Source organism: Vulpes lagopus, chromosome 21, assembly GCF_018345385.1.
Source record: "Vulpes lagopus strain Blue_001 chromosome 21, ASM1834538v1, whole genome shotgun sequence".
Classification (NCBI taxonomy): Eukaryota; Metazoa; Chordata; class Mammalia; order Carnivora; family Canidae; genus Vulpes; species Vulpes lagopus.
This window is the reverse complement of record NC_054844.1, coordinates 34,350,319-34,366,906: the sequence shown is the minus strand read 5'-3', so window position 1 is coordinate 34,366,906 and position 16,588 is coordinate 34,350,319. Positions and strand designations below refer to the sequence as shown.

Here is a 16,588-nt window from a genome sequence, read left to right as displayed (position 1 = left end):
CTCCAGGATCGAGCCCTGGGCCAAAGGCAGGCGCTAAACCACTGCGCCACCCAGGGATCCCCTGTTTTTTTTTTTTTAACCTCCTCAAATTCTGCTGTCTTTCACATAATCTCTAGCGAGGTTTCCATCCCCTCTCTAAACTTTCCCTTTGTAATACTAGCATGACAGCATATATTTGAATTTCCCAATACAACAAATGAGATAGCTTTGCCTGTGGTTGATTTGAAAATGAGTGAGACATTACATTTTCACCTTTTTGCCTTGCAGCAGCCACGGAGAGTAGTTCGATGACGGTGACAAATTCCCAGAATGATTTTGAATTAGCCATATATCTTGGCCATTCTTAGGGACGACTTTTCATACTTGCTGTACACAGTGAGTCCTTATCATTAAAAACAAACCTCTGAAATGGAAAATAAGATAAATTTCATCTTATGTCATGATAAAGCCCCTAGGGAGGATTTATAACATGGGTGTTAGCCTGCCATTGAAAACTATTGGGGGGCTTCTAAAAATATGACTTGTAAATCTAAACCAAATGAGCTCATTAATTCTTGGACAGAGTAGAGTTAACTTTCTACAGAAGATAATACTTTTGAGAACACATTCCCAGAAGGTAGATGCCATCAGGAAGCTATTCTATGACTGAGTGTTACAAAATCTGTAAGTTGAATGGAGGAGGAAAAAATACAACTCCGGAAAAACTTGGGTGGGGGTGATGGGAAAGTCCAGTAGAAGAAAGAAGGTCAGAGAAGTGACCGGGAGTGGTGAGAAAGGACCTTGTTAATGAAAAATGCCTTTGTCTGCCTAAGACTTTCCTATTGTGTTATAAATTTTTTAAATGGGTCTTTCCCTCACAAACACAAAAGGAAAACAGAATAAAGGTTATTACTAAATATATAGTCCCATTGTTGGCTCAGTGTCCACCACTTTGCTCTAGCAAGATGACAGTTTATTATCAGTGGTAGGCATTTGAAGGATGTTGGTTTGATAAAGTGTAACCCCTAAGCCACTTCCCTAACATGATCTTTCTAATATCTTCAAAAAAGTTTCTGAGGCTTATCTAGTTCTAATCTTGTCTGGCAATGTGACAAATGCCTCAGGGAAGTGGGAAGGATATAACCTGTCTTCAGAGATTTATAGCATTGCAGGCATCACAGATCCTGTAAGACATTTTTGTTCTTTTGGGGGATAGAATTCTATTAATAGGTTTTATATTATTAATTCAAGTTAGCAGTATTATTACTGGTTATCAGGACAGCCAATAGCACATGTGGTTTTTTTTTTTTAACATGAAGATGGTGCTTTTGACCTGCCCCGGTTAGGGGGTATATTTTCCAGAATCACATGCACATCCACTGTAACCTAACCTTCCTTGTGAACGGTGGTGGCCTTATATAAGCTGCCTGGCCGGGGCTGGGGAACCTGGCTTCAGCCATGGTAAAGTACGAATGTAACTAAATAGCTGCCTCGTCCAGAATAAAATATAGAAATAAGAAATGCCTGCCTTCCATGGAAAATTGGATCGCATATTCTTTCTTTCGCACTCTGATGTTTTATCTACAACTTAAATAGTCCTGGACAATAAAAATGGCAAAAATAAGTTGGAATACTGAGTTTGAAGATTAGGAATATGTAAATGTCAAAAGACTTCCCATAGTATCTGTGGCATCCAAAAATTTAATTCTCCACCTTGATTTTGAGGAATTTATTCCTATTCATTCCTTTTCCAGTGTGTATAGAATGGTCGGTTTGCACATTAATTTTGTGAAGTACTGTTCAGGGAACAGGGATAAAATTGTTTTACTTGCCTGCCTTTTGTGGATTGCATAAAGGCCTTGAGCACGGGCCCCAAATTTCACCCCTGGAATGGAGCTGCTGCCCCCTCTGTGGGCACATGATAAAGACTCATTACGGCCAGTCCATCAGTCCAATCAGGTAGGATCGGTACCAGAACCAAGGGCAGGGGGGTTGCCTGTAGCTAAGGAAAGAGAGCCCAGGATGCTTCCATTCACGTGAAAAGTCGTAGGTAGGTTTTATTTTGGTACATTTTAATTAAGAGGGTGTGTTTAAGCATCTTGATATCGAAATAACTTTTCTGAGTATAAGATCTCAGACAGCAGGGGCCTGGCTGGCTCAGCCGGCAGCCAGTGTGTGGCTCTTGATCTTGGGGTGTGAGTTCGAGCCCCACCTTGGGTATTTACTTAAAAAAAAATCTTAAAAAAGAAAAAAGATCTCTTGCAGCTCAAATAGATTATGTAGGTTAACGTGGCTTTCTAGAAGCCACTAGATAACAGTTTGAAATGAGATATGATCCAATGACAAGGAAGAAAAAATGATTTCTTTGTAGGAGTTTCCGTGCTTGTCTCGCACCTCGCGGAGGCCTGAACTCATTGTCCATTCATTGTTGCCTGGGCGCGGAGCGATGCTCCTTTTTCAAACTCCTTACTGTTCCCAACTTCTTAATTTTCTATGGAAATTGACCCTCTTCTATGGTAGCCCAGAAGCTAGGATTGCTTACAAATGAGAAGTGTATACCGCCAATCATGCAATTTAGAAAACCTGGTTGAATGTCAGATTTAAAAAAAAAAAAAAAGAAAGAAAAAAATGTCCTGCCTGCTTGCTAGCTCTTTCACTAAGAAAATTAACTAATTCATATACTTGCACTTCCAGCAGTCTCCTGACTCCTCCGCACAGCTTCCCTTGGCTGCCGTTTATACCGTATCAACCGGGTATATCAGCTCTGGCTCTTGCATGAGAAAACGAAGTTCTTTAAAAGAAGATAAGGTCAGAAAGCCCAAGAAATAGCACTTTATTCCTTTCTGTAAGACGACTTCTAAAACAGAGAGTGTCTTTGTAGCTTTAGTGACTCAAAGGCAAAGGGGGTGCTGGTCCCCGCAAGCTTGTGATCCAGCGCCCACTCCTGGCTGGCATCTGCTGGCCCCGGGTGGAGACTCGGGGGGCCCAGACAAGCAGCGTCCTGTTGGAGACCTTCACTGCATTTTCCACAACAGCATCGGAATTGTCCTAAGGCAGTTTCACATCTGGAATTTTAAAGAAAGTTTTCCCTTCAATAAAATGGCAGTAAATCTTAGGAAACATTGTGCCTTTTTTTGTTTTAATTAACCTGGCATTTCTCTACTAAACTATTAACAAATTATGGGTTGTTCCCTCCCTTTTTTTCACCCTTAAGTAATAATGGACCAAGAGAAGACTAATGAAATGCTCTTTTGTGTGTTACTTTTGAATTAAGGTGGTATTAATATTTCACAGCGTATCTCCTACACTTCCATAAGAATGTGCATATACTAATCTAAGGCATAAATATTACATTTTATTTGTGCAAAAATAGGATTACTTTATTATGGAAATGTGGAGTTTGTAGGATTAAACAATATTGAAGCACATTTCTACTGAGTGGCTTGTGTGTGACATGCCTTTATCCAGTCTTTATGAAAACCTGACTGGGAGGCTGTCATCAGTACAATATGCCAATTACTAAGCATGTGAACTGTCTCTCTAACAGCCAATTTTAATGACTTCAGCCTGCTATTAGAGTAGTCTAATCAAATTCTGAAAGCGACAGTTTCTTATTTTAAAATGTCAAAGCTGTTCACTTTTTGATTGAAAAAAACTGTGATGATTTTGGAATGAGTAGCTTAGTGAGTATTTGAGGAACCTTTTTTTATACATAGAAAAACTTTGCATGGTTACATAAAACAGTCATAAAACCTAGAATTTGGATTTGCCAATTTGGTAAAAACACGATGCCTCCTACAGAAACCTCAGGATTGTAATAACTCAAGTGTTCTACGAATTGTGCGTGACATAACATAAGGATAGATCCAGTCCTTCCAATGCCTAAGGCAACTTTTAAACAAACATGAACCTCTTTAAAAATAGAGCATTTCGGGGATCCCTGGGTGGTGTAGCGGTTTAGTGCCTGCCTTTGGCCCAGGGCGCGATCCTGGAGACCCGGGATCGAATCCCACGTCGGGCTCCTGGTGCATGGAGCCTGCTTCTCCCTCTGCCTGTGTCTCTGCCTCTCTCTCTCTCTCTCTCTCTCTCTCTCTCTCTGTGACTATCATAGATGAATAAATAAACAAAAATTTTTAAAAAATAGAGCATTTCAGAAAGGAAGAGAGTATTGTGTGTGAACAGGTGCTATAAAATCTGGAGTTGTGTTTGCTATTTTGATTATTGACTTGTCCCCCAATTTTGAGGGAAGCATCTCGGGGGAGAGTTGCAAACTAGAGCTCATCCCCTGCTCTAGTTTGAATTACTTGAGCTTGAAAGTTATTTAGAATTTGAAATGCATTTTTCCTAAACAGTGTGACCAGGTCCAGTTTGTTTGCCTCCTTCATCTGTCCCTTCTTTTATCTATCCGTCCACTTACTGGGTTGTTCCTCATTCCAGACACTATTCCCAGCTCAGTCCACAAAAGGTTAAAGTAGAATGCATATGTCTGGAATAAACTGATTTTATTTAAAAAGCAGTCAACCAGGGCACCTGGGTGGCTCAGTCGGTTAAGCCTCTGCCTTTGGCTCAGGTCATGACCTCAGGGTCTTGGGATGGAGCCCTGCATTGAGCTCTCTGGTGGCTGGAGAGCCTGCTCCTCCCTCTCCCTCTGTCCCTCCCCCCACCCATCCTCCCCCTAACTCGTTTGTGATTTCTCTCTCTTGCTCTCACTCTTGCTCTATCTCAAATAAATAAATAACATCTTAAAAAAATAAAAAGGATTCAATCATTATCTTAAAGGCTTAACTCAATGCAGCTAGGGCAAGGCTTCTGGTCCCTAGGCCTAGAAATTAATGGCCTGTTTTGGGAGTGTAAGCTCTTTGAAGTCAGGGCAGTATTACCTTCTAGCCTGGCTCCCTGGCACATTGTAGTTGCTTAGAAATATTTGTTTTAAAAACAAAATTGTTAAACAAATTTCTGTATCATCATTTTGAATCTTTCTTTGAAGGCCATAATGTGGTTATATACAGTAGAAAATTAAGAAGTCAAGTTTAACTGTATAGATTTCTTGACTAATTAGAGAACTTATTTATCCAGTCATTTAATAAGATCGATTGAGGTGCTATTTTGTGCCAGACCCTATCTCGGAAGGGTCTGGCTCTGATGCAAGAGCATAGACCTGGAGCCAGACTGTGTGTTTGAATCCTGGCTATTACACTTGCTAGCTGGATGATCTCAGGCAGTTGACTTAACCTCTTCCATCAAGTGGAGGTAATTATAGTCACTCCCTTAAAAGGTGGTTGTAAGGATTAAATTCCTTACTTACTATATAACGCTCAGGGCCTTGTAGAAGTTTTAGTTATCACTGTCGTTGTGTCTATGGTAGTGGTGGTTATTAGGAAGAGCAAAGACAAGCATGTTGGGGGATGAAGCTGGAAAGTTCAGAGGACCCCCATTTCCCATTTGGGGACTTCTTCATCTGCCCCCAGAAGCCACTGAAACCTTTTAAGCTGGGATACCATGGAGATGAAGTCATTGGCTTTTTGCCTGTGCCAAGGCCAGAGAACTTCATTTAGGGACTTCAAGAAGCAATTGCCCAGGGCACCCTTGTAAGTGACCACTTAAACATAATCAATAGGATTTTATATTTGAATTACAGAAAAGGATATTGATTGTATTCATGAACTGAGTGGGGTGGTAAATGTTTGCTTACTTGCAAAGTAGAATTAAGAGATAGATAGTATCTCAGGCTTACCTTCAGGCTCTTTGAAAAGGAAATCAAATTTGGTTATTAAATACTGAAAGGTGTAATTCTTTTTACTTCCAGGGCCCCTTAGAATAATGGAAGGCTTAAATGCACTGGGAATAGGGGTAAGGTCATTGCTAATTATGAGTAAACAGGTAGGATTTGAAGACGATGCATGTAATAAATTGAATAAAGTAAATCATTCTAGGATTCTAGAATGCTTTAAAAAGCCATTCTTTAATAAGTAAACTTCATTTCTTATTGCTAAAATATTTGGAATGTTTTATAAGTCACAGATATCCATTCGTTTTATTTCATAATTATGTGTTAAACCATAAAGAAACATAATGAGAAAAATTTCAACCCTGGGCCTATCATTTGAAACTTGACGAAACATTGGAGATTATTATTTTTGTGCCTCCTTATTTAAAAAATTAGTTATGTAAATGTAGCACTCAGGTAGATATATGTTGTGAAAGATATTAAATTTAGAGGTAGGAATAAGGAAAGCAAAGGAAAGGAAAGAAACATTGCTAAGCCAATTTTATACTCCCACATGAAGATTTTTGGTTTCTACATATTTAAACACAATAATACTATTTAAATCCCCCCAAAAAAGTATTTGAGCTAAGTTTATTCTATTTTCCTCTATATTCTACTGGAATATGTGCATTCTACCGGAATTTGGAGATTTTTTTAAAACCATCCACCAAAAGTGGTACTTTTAAATGGACCATTCAGTCTAAGTCTCTGAATTGCACTACTAGTAAGGTACTCCGAGTTTATTATTTTTATTTATTTTTATTAAAAGATTTTATTTATTTATTCATGAGAGACAGACAGAAGACAGAGGCATAGGCAGAGGAAGAAGCAGGCTCCATATAAGGATTCTGATGTGGGACTCAATCCTGGGACTCCAGGATCATGTCCTGAGCCAAAGGCAGATGCTCAACCGCTGAGCCACCCAGGGGTCTCGGTACTTCGAGTTTAAAAAGAAAAAAAAAAAAGTTCTAGATCCATTCTGTTTTCATCACACTAGAGGAATTTTCATATTCATACCCATTATTGCCAAGTGCCTTAGGAAAAGAGTTGCTGAAGGAAACTTGCTTCTGGGTTTTAGGGGGGGAAAGTCTATGTTTTAAAACCTCCACTGTGAACTTTGAATTGTTGGCATTAACAATTAATTCCCTTTATTCTCTTGGCTTTGGCTGAACACCTCGTTTAAACTTGAAATTTCCTCTTATTTTTTTTTAAGATTTATTTATTTATTTGAAAGAGAGAGGGGAACATGAGTAGGGGAAGGGGCAGAGGGAGAGGGAGAGAGAGAGATGGAGAAGCAGACTGGGCCCCGACTGGGCTCTGTGCTTGACGGGACTTGATCTGATGACCCTGAGATCATGACCTGAGCTGAAACCAAGAGTCAGACATCTAACTGAGCCACCCATACACCCCAGAATTTTCGTCTTTTTAATATGAGTTTGGCTGGCCTCGTGGGATGCTCGTGCTGTCATAGAGCCTGGTCACTCCTCCATGGTGTAACTTCTGCACTGTTAACGAGTCTAAAGGGAAATAAAGAGGTCACCTTTCACCTTTGGAACACATCTGTGTCGTCTTCCAGGTTCTTTTTTATTTTTTTAAAGATTTTATTTATTTATTCATGACAGACACAGAGAGAGAGAGGCAGAGACACAGGCAGAGGGAGAAGCAGGCTCCCTGCAGGGAACCTAATGCGGGATTTGATCCTGGGTCTCCAGGATCACACCCTGGGCCAAAGGCAGGCGCTAAACCGCTGAGCCACCCAGGGATCCCCAAGGCTCCTTTTTAAAAGATAATTAGGGAAATATGTTTCCATCGTTTTCTTGGAAATAGCACCTTTCTTTAAGTACAATTTTTGGCCATTTTTTATAGTGTTCCACTTACTTCTACAAGTTTCCATTGAAAGATTATTATTTTAGTTTTTTTTTCTCATTGGTATTTTCTAGTTTCTTTACAGTAAGCATGATGGTGCTATGTAATCAGTGCTCAATACATGCAAGGCTTATGAGCATCATCTCTTTTAATGTTCACAATAATAAGCAAAATGGATCCAGTTCTAAGAGCCTTTATAACATCAGCTTACTTATGCTTACCACAACTTGATGGGGAATGGGGGATTTGTATTATCCCCATTCTTCAAGGAGGGAAACTGAGGCAAAGGTTCAGTGACTTGGGCCACCCTCATCACTCAGGGTAAGTGGCAGAACCAGGCTTGAACCCAGGTAGTCCAGCTATCCAAGCCACTCTTCTCTTCTCACATCTGGACCGTGGCACATTTCACGCGCATCACATCCAGGTTGCCTGATATCGCCTGTATTTTATAGATGATGGAACTGGACCCAGGGTAACTAACAGGCTGGCGATGACAGAGCTGGACAGACACCCCAACCCCTCTGATTCTACAGCCCAGATACCTTGCAATAACGTATTACAATGGACATATTTGTTTAGAGAAAGAAAAAAGAGGAAAAAAAAAAAAGAAACTGAGGGTGGCATACAAATATTCATCTTCTAAGACATCACTTGCCTGTTTGCCATAAAATTGCTGTGTTTACTCGGCTTTAGAACAGGGTCATTTTTTTTTTTTTTTTAATATTTTTTTTTAATTTTTTATTTATTTATGATAGTCACAGAGAGAGAGAGAGAGGCAGAGACACAGGCAGAGGGAGAAGCAGGCTCCATGCACCGGGAGCCCGACGTGGGATTCGATCCCGGGTCTCCAGGATCGCGCCCTGGGCCAAAGGCAGGCGCCAAACCGCTGCGCCACCCAGGGATCCCGGGTCATTTTTTTTTAAGGTTTTATTCATTTATTCCTGAGACACACACACAGAGAGGCAGAGACACAGGCAGAGGGAGAAGCAGGCTCCCTGCGGGGAGCCCGATGTGGGACTCGATCCCGGGACCTTGGGATCATGACCTGAGCCAAAGGCAGATGCTCCACCGCTGAGCCACGCAGGCGTCCCTAGAATGGGGTCTTTACAGACATCCTGATGGAGCTGCTGCTGGCTGCCACTGCTGGCAGCTGCCTGGGCCCAGCTTTCCTAACGTCCTCCACCCTTTTCCAAAGAGGAGAAAGGCTGCCTCCTTCCTGGCACTGATGCCCCTGGGGCTGGTGGTCCCTCGGGAACCTTGATGACTTCTGTGACTCTCCTGCTAGTGCCTGCACTGAGGCTGGCCGTACCCTAACTCACATTTGCGGGGCTAAGGGAGATTTCAGTCGGTATCTGTCATACTTGACAAAATCCATCTTTTTTAACTCGCATGCCATTCAGTGGGTTAAGGACCATCAGAATGTCTAGCTAAAATATTACGGCACCGGAGTGGGAGTTTTGGGGGTTGGGATGGTGTGGATCAGCAGCTTCTTACCAACTAGCTTTAAAAATTCAAAGTCCGGGACACCTGGGTGGCTCAGTGGTTGAGCACCTGTCTTTGACTCAGGGTGTGACCCCGGGGTCGTGGGATCGAGTCCCGCATCGGGCTCCCTGCAAGGAGCCTGCTTCTCCCTCTGCCTCTGTGTCTCATGAATAAATAAATAAGATCTTTATTTTTTTTTATTTAATTTTTTTTAATAAATAAGATCTTTAAAAAAATAAAAATAAAAATTCAAAATCCTTCACTATGTTGGTTAAAAATGGTATGGTCTCGGCCTGTGAAATTAACTGCATTGGATCCATCCCAAAGCAGTCAACTGGCTGCTTTTCCAAAGGGAGGATGTTCAAATAAACATCTCCGCCCTCGGGCCACACACAGAGAGAAGAAAGCCACTGGGGCCATTGGCCCTGTTGTGTTTCTCTTTCCTCTGCTCTCCTCCTCCTCTATTTATTTGCCACCACACAGAGGTGGCGCCCTCATTCCTCCCAGGGGGATCAATATTTACAGCCACCGAGGGGAGATGTTGGTTCTTCTTGTCCCCTAGGCTGCTGTGTAACAAAAGCTGCCTGTTTTTCTGGGGGCTCTTCCCAGCTGCTAGCAGAGCTGCAGTTAGAATTACCAGGAGCTTTGAGAGATGGCCAGTTCAAAGGAATCCTGTTTGGAGCACTCCCAGCCGTCTTCCTGTTTGCTAGAAAAGGAAAATCATCCTGCTACACACAGGTATGAGACCCAGAAGGCGGATGTGTGGTTGACGGTAGACGTTTATTTCCCCATCTTTATTTTTTTCTCATGATCGCCTCAACATTCTGATGTGTGATCGCAACCATCTGTACAATTATAGTTATTTAACCTCTCTGTAAGTTCAAAATTGAAGGTTGCATAGGTGCATATTAACAAGGGTGGTGCTGATAAATAAGAAATAGGGGCAGCTGATCACAACAGCGTTTCTAAATTAATGAATGCGATTGGCTTTAATTATAAAAAAAATACATATGTCTAGCAGGCTTCCTCAATAAGCCTCTTTTATGCTGACTGTGGCACATTTTTCCTCAAATAATTGCAGAGCTCAGCTTTATCATTAAGCAGATGGTTTCTATTAATTCCCAAGGAAAGTAAATGATTGCAATTAACTAAATAGTCAAAACTCGAAGATTTTAGAGTTCAGTCCTACGACTTCAGGCATGAACCTGTGTGTCATCCTATTTTTCAAAAGGATGCAGAGAAGAGGAGCCCTTCTGACAATTTCATAATATCTCCCACTTTATATAGAGGCTTTTGAAAGTCATTCTGATAGTCTTCAAAGCTGGATTAGAGCTTTGTTCCTGGCTGGTTCTGTTGCCTGGCTGGCTCTAAATTTTTGTAGTGTTTTTCATCTATTTTTGTTGTCTTGGTAGTGGAGAAGGGGTTGAAAATATTCTAGATAAATTTGAGTGCCAGCTGAAAAGAGTTCAAAAACTCCCTAAATTCAGGTAGTACCACAGAGGTTAATTCTCTTAAACAAATGCTACTTTGATTCTTCGCCCTATTGGATGGCACGTTGGATGAGATTATTTCATTGGCAGTTTCCAAGAGAAGATAAACTTGTGGACAATATCCCCATGCAAGCCCACTCTCTCCCCCACCCTTCCAATAAGTAAACTAACGTTTGCAGAGGATTTCTTCAAACTTGATTTTAACGAAATAATATTGATTCCTCTCTTCATTTTAAAGTTCAGTCATCCACTCAATGAATTTTGGCTTGGGTGGGCTGCTGTGTTGTGACGGGCCAGGGCTGGGAGGAGAAAGGATTGTGTTCCTGATTTCAAGGCCTTACAAAGTAGGTAAACCAAGGAAGGTCCATGAGATACCCAGACAGGCATCACCTCAGTACGTGGGCAGGTGTCAGGAAAGCATCAGAGCAGAAATAGTGCTCCAGCCAAGGCTAGAAGGATGAGTAGAAGTTCTCCCAGTTGGAGGCATGGTGGTGAGGGAAGAGTGTGTCAGGGAGGCTCCGAGGCTGGGTAGGCTCAGAGACCTCTCAGGTAATTAGATGTTGCCAGAACACAAATTTTAAGGGAAGAGTGTTGGAAGCTCAGGTCCGACTGGTCGGCTGAGGCCGGATAATGATGCCCTTTATGTCTTGCTAAGAAGAGTTAAGATTTTATCCTGTGGGTGACACTCTTTGAGGCAGCAGTCCAGAGAGATGATAGAGGAGGTGAGACCAGACTGGGGAGATGAGTGAACAGTCTATGACCAAACCTAGGGAAGACAGAGGAAGGAGTCTGTGGTGACTCTTAGGTTTCTGGTTTGGACAACTGTTGGAGGGGGCATGTGTGCTCTATGAGAAAGGGACCGTGGGAGGAGAAAGCAGAGGGTGCCTTTGAGGCATCAGGAGTGGATGGTCAGTAGCAGGGGCGGGGGTGGAGGGGGAGGGTGCTACATGGTCCCAGAGCGTAGAGGAGACCCGTGGCTTCTACACACAGTAGGGCCCTAACTGGAGAGCTCCACCTGTGGCTCTGGACGGGCTTGACAAGCAAGACGGGCTTGACAGCGATGGATGTTTTAACCTTGGGCTTTTATTTTATTTTATTTTATCATTTATTTATTTATTCATGAGAAACACACAGAGAGAGAGAGAAAGAGAGAGAGAGAGAGAGAAAGGCAGAGACACAGGCAGAGGAAGAAGCAGGCTCCATGCAGGGAGCCCGATGGACTTGATCCAGGATCAGGCCCTGGGCTGAAGGCGGTGCTAAACCGCTGAGCCACCCGGGCTGCCCAACCTTGGGCTTTTAAAGTATTGTGTTTTTGCGTTTGCAGAAACCCCTTTGGTGTGGATGCTGCTCTAGCTTGTGTGGCGTCTGCTCTCACCCGTGACCAGGCTTGAGCAGCACACGTGGTGCCACCACACCTGCCTGGGAACACCAGGAAACGAGGGCCACTGGGGTGGGTGCCAGCTGTTGGGTTATGGTATCTCTAGTCTAGCTTTCCCTGGGGAGAGGTGACCCTTACCTAGAAAGCCAGAAGCCTCACAATTCTCTCCCTTCTTCTTATGCCAAATCCCAGAACCTTCTTAGACTCAGGTTTGCAGCCTTATCATTAGTGTAAACTGGAGATGGAGGTTGGACAGGACAACACATTCTAACATAATGACCTGCGTCTTCCTCGCCTCCTCTGCAAATACCAGCCTTTGGGGGCCAGCTCAAACCCCACCCCCTCCCGCTTTGACCACTCACCCTGCAAGTGAGGGTTCCCTTGCTCCTTGGACCGCAGTACACCCCTTTTGTGTCACTTAACCAACACTGCCTTATGCAGTTATCCTGGCAACTATCCAATCCAGTCTTTAAAAATAACATGGTGGGTTAGGTGTATTATTTCCTCCATTCTACAGATGGGGAACGTGGGCCTTAGAGAGGGTAAGCAACCTGCCCAGAGACACACAGCTGTAAAGAGGTAGAGCTGGATATGTGCCCAGCTGGGTTCAGCTCCAACTCCAAACCCCAGGGTTTTATCTGTTGCATTGTGCTACAGGCTCTTGTGCATCTATTGCATTATATTATCTGCCCAAGGACCTTCTGGAAACCTGTTGCTAGCCTTGTTTATAGATGATTAAGTCTTTCTGGCTCCCAAGCCCTTGCTTTGTCAACTGCACATCATTTCCTCTTTTTTTTTTTTTTTTATTTATTTATGATAGTCACAGAGAGAGAGAGAGAGAGAGAGAGAGAGAGAGAGAGAGGCAGAGACACAGGCAGAGGGAGAAGCAGGCTCCATGCACTGGGAGCCTGATGTGGGACCCGATCCCGGATCTCCAGGATCGCGCCCTGGGCCAAAGGCAGGTGCCAAATCTGCTGCGCCACCCAGGGATCCCCACATCATTTCCTCTTAACAGCACTTGCTGGGAAGATGCCTTGGCTGTGGGTTTGAAGTAGCTCATCTCTAAGAACCTTCCCATTCTAGGATTCTGTGCAATGAAAGCTAGTTATATCCAGGAAATACTATTACAGGGATAGAAATTATTCCAGCGACACAAAGGAACCTGCTCTAGATTGCTTTCAGTAGTGAGACTGCATGACTACTTGGAACCGGCAGCTAATTATAAGGAACAAAACCAAAAATGTAGGTTTTATTTTATCAGGCTGTTAACAAGAAACTAAAATGGCTAGTTTGAATTTCTTTCTTTCCCCTTCTTGCAAAAGAGCTGAAATGCAGTGAAAGTGAAGGGCCCAAAGACAGACAACAACCAAAGAAAGAAATGAGTTCTTGGAAAATTCATAAAACTACATACTTTAGCCAGGAAATTTAGGACTTTTATTGCCTTGCTAGAAAACTCGATGCTCACTGAAGTTGGCTTTAGAAATTCTTGAGCACCAGGTGGGAGATTCACTACTTGAAAGGGTCTCAAGTGAAGAAGAATATGTAGTTCTTTCATCAACTTGCCTCGAATATTCCCGAAAGCTGGATGGTACAGAGAGTCCGCAGCGAGTCAGGTGAAAAGTTCCTTCCGTGGTATGAATCTGTTTTTATTTAACTTGTATTAATGTCCCCTACTCCCCATTTTGTGTCTGTGTAACATAGTTTTGTCTGTGATTGATTACCAGGCCATTTCAAAGTTATGTACACTGTGATTTAATTAACTTTACCCTTAAGCAATGTATTTTGAGACATATTAATGAGGTGGGAGTCTTTTCAGAGTTTTCATAATTTATACTTTTTTTTTTTTGGCTTGGTATCAAACTTTGAAATTCTACAAGGCGAAAGGCTGAATTCCTAAGCCTACAGGACTCCGGGGAAGATCTCCCATGTATTTTCAGGCCTGTTTGCTCATCAATGTTTAGAAAAGACTGCTTTCTTACACCTAAATTCTTCTTTTCTCTACTGCTGATTAAGAATTTACTTGAGAAACATTTTCTGGCTGTAGATATTTTTTTTTTACCAAGTCATTCAAATTAGTTTCATGACAGTCCTTTAAAAAAATCTTTTAATCTATTGAACTTTAATGTTTAAAGAACATAGCGAAACAAGATACAAATAACCATTTTAACATATGTGACTTTGAGAGATGATGTATTTCTCCTCCTTTCTGCTTGGTGCACACTTGCTATGAGAAACAGCGGAATGAATCCTGGCTTTGTGCATTTGGGTATCTGTGTCATCCACCCAGTGACATTTGACTCATTTGACTAGTGTTTTTAAGGCTTCGTAACTGTGCTGGTTGCTGTCAGAATTCAATGTAGTAGCCCTAGGAATTTCTACCTATTTCTCCTCCAAAGCAAGACACAGGAAAAGCAGCTCATCCTCATCTTCTGTAACAGGAAGTCTGAGATAATGAGTAAAAATTTTAAATTATTTAAAATTTAAGTATGGAGATAAGTATCAAAAGGAATAACTACAAAGATTAAAAGTGGTTGACTCGGGGATCCCTGGGTGGCTCAGCGGTTTGGTGCCTGCCTTGGGCCCAGAGCATGATCCTGGAGACCTGGATCGAGTCCCCACGTCGGGCTCCCGGCATGGAGCCTGCTTCTCCCTCTGCCTATGTCTCTGCCTCTCTCTCTCTCTGTCTCATGAATAAATAAATAAAATTCTTTTAAAAAGTGGTTGACTCTGTTAACCAAGCCACTATGGTTTCTGTTGTAAGCCTTTTACCACCATTGTACTCTTAAAAACAATTGCATATATATTACTTTTTTAAAATTAAAAAAATGTTAATGCATCACTCATTTTATCAGATGGTTAGCCTTGTTCTTAGAGTTCTGAGGAGAGATCACATCTACTCCTTAGGCCTTCTGCAATCTCCCATCCTGCCAAGGGCCCACCATCTTACTTAGTAGAGTAATAACTCTGTCTTTACCTGGAGTTCAGCCCATGAATGTAACATTGGGGAATGAGAGTGGGGAGATTTGGCCTCACCGGATTCCCAACCCAAATAATGAATGTTGCGGAAGGATTGCAGTTGGTGAAACACGACAGACTACAAACACTGCATAAGAATTAGCTACAAAAATAGAAAAGATTGTGGAGGAACATAGGATATCAACAGGATACCAAAAATATTACATCTACTAACCGTCAGCAAAGAAGAAAAAAACGTGTAATGGAGAAATCTGGTACTCACCAATTTAACCAAATGATTTCTCCTGAATTCAGTGATAGCGGGAAATGTTCTTTGGTGTGAAGCAGTGAAATCTTTCCAAGACCGTGTAGCCTGGTCCAGCCAACAGGAAATAGAGGGGCTAGCAGAACATGAAGAAAGACAATCTAAGGAAACCATCAAATCCAGAACATGGGCCCTTCTACAAGGCAACTGTTCTGACTGTTCTAAAAGTCATCGTCATTTGAAGGAAAAAAAAAAAAAGGAGGCACTATTCTAGACTGAAAAATGACCACCTAGAATATACAGCCTTTAATGGATTCTGGCTTGGATGGGAAAACGCTGCTATTAAACCATTTTTAAAACAAATCTTAACATTTAGAACAGAGGCTTTGAGAACCCTAGTTTTGTAAGCTTACTTGCTTTGACAGTATAGAAAAATGAAAACAAGGGCCCCAGGAACCATACCTTGTAGCAGCGTCACAGCCAGGTTCTCGGTGCTTCCCTCTCTAGAACTTTCCTCACACTCTGCCCATAGGGGCGTAGCTTCAAGATCTGCCACTTACTAGGTGGCTGATATTTCCTGAATACGCCGTCTTCCCCTCAGAGCTTCATCTTCTTGGTAGTGTGAAGTAACTGCACCAACCTCCTGAAGATGTTTCAAGCCTTTCTCTTCCTGATTCCAGACTCCCTACACCCTGTGACTGGAGAAGGATATGGATTCTCCATTATTGACTAGTGCTGTTAAACATCTTAAACATGAACATGTCCATTGCTCTCCCTCCAGAGAAAGGTCAACCTCATATGGGAAGTGTGCGCATCTGATCCCTTCTCGCCTGACTTGCTGACACACAGGCTCTTTGGCTGATGACAGGAATTTGACCAGCCTTTGTGACTGTTGCTGGGACCGTGTCCCTTCTCCCCAGTGAAGGAAATCCTTCTTGCTCTACCTTAGTCAGTTCTACCCTCAGTAGAAGAGAGAAGAGTTAGCACAATTCTGTGTAGGCAACAACCAAACTAGATAATGAAAGACAAACACAATCCTCTTTTGACCTGAATGAATTAAAAAATTTCCTCTGTACCATATAAATTATACATTTAGCTGCCAGCTTCTACTTTGTTCCGGGTTGTCCAGACCTTACTTCACCAACTCCATGACTTTTGTTATCTTCTAGAAGAGTGCATCTTATGTTATTGGCTGTATCTAGATATTAATATATTTCTTGAAATTGTACTGAATCTTCGAATTTTTTTTTTTTGCTTATTTTGTAAGTTTGTACCTCTTAGTCCTCTTCACCTATTTTACTCATCCTCCCACTCCCTCCCCTCTGAGGACCATCAGTTTGTTCTCTGTATTTATGAGATTGTTTCTGTTTTGTTTTGTTTTGTTTTAGTTTAGATACCACTTATCA

General features: G+C 42.1%; 1 protein-coding gene across 3 annotated transcripts in view; it reads left to right on the top strand.

Moving 5' to 3' along the window:
- Positions 1-16,588, top strand: part of PRICKLE1 (prickle planar cell polarity protein 1) — a 112,494-nt gene that overhangs the window by 28,300 nt on the left and 67,606 nt on the right. Inside the window, exon 1 of one of the 3 annotated variants that reach the window (XM_041736230.1) lies at positions 9,688-9,832. The exons of the other annotated variants lie outside the window; for them this stretch is intronic. The gene's annotated coding sequence lies outside the window, so the exon portion shown is untranslated. Of the gene's footprint in view, positions 1-9,687; positions 9,833-16,588 lie in introns of those variants that run through there. 3 annotated transcript variants of the gene reach the window in all.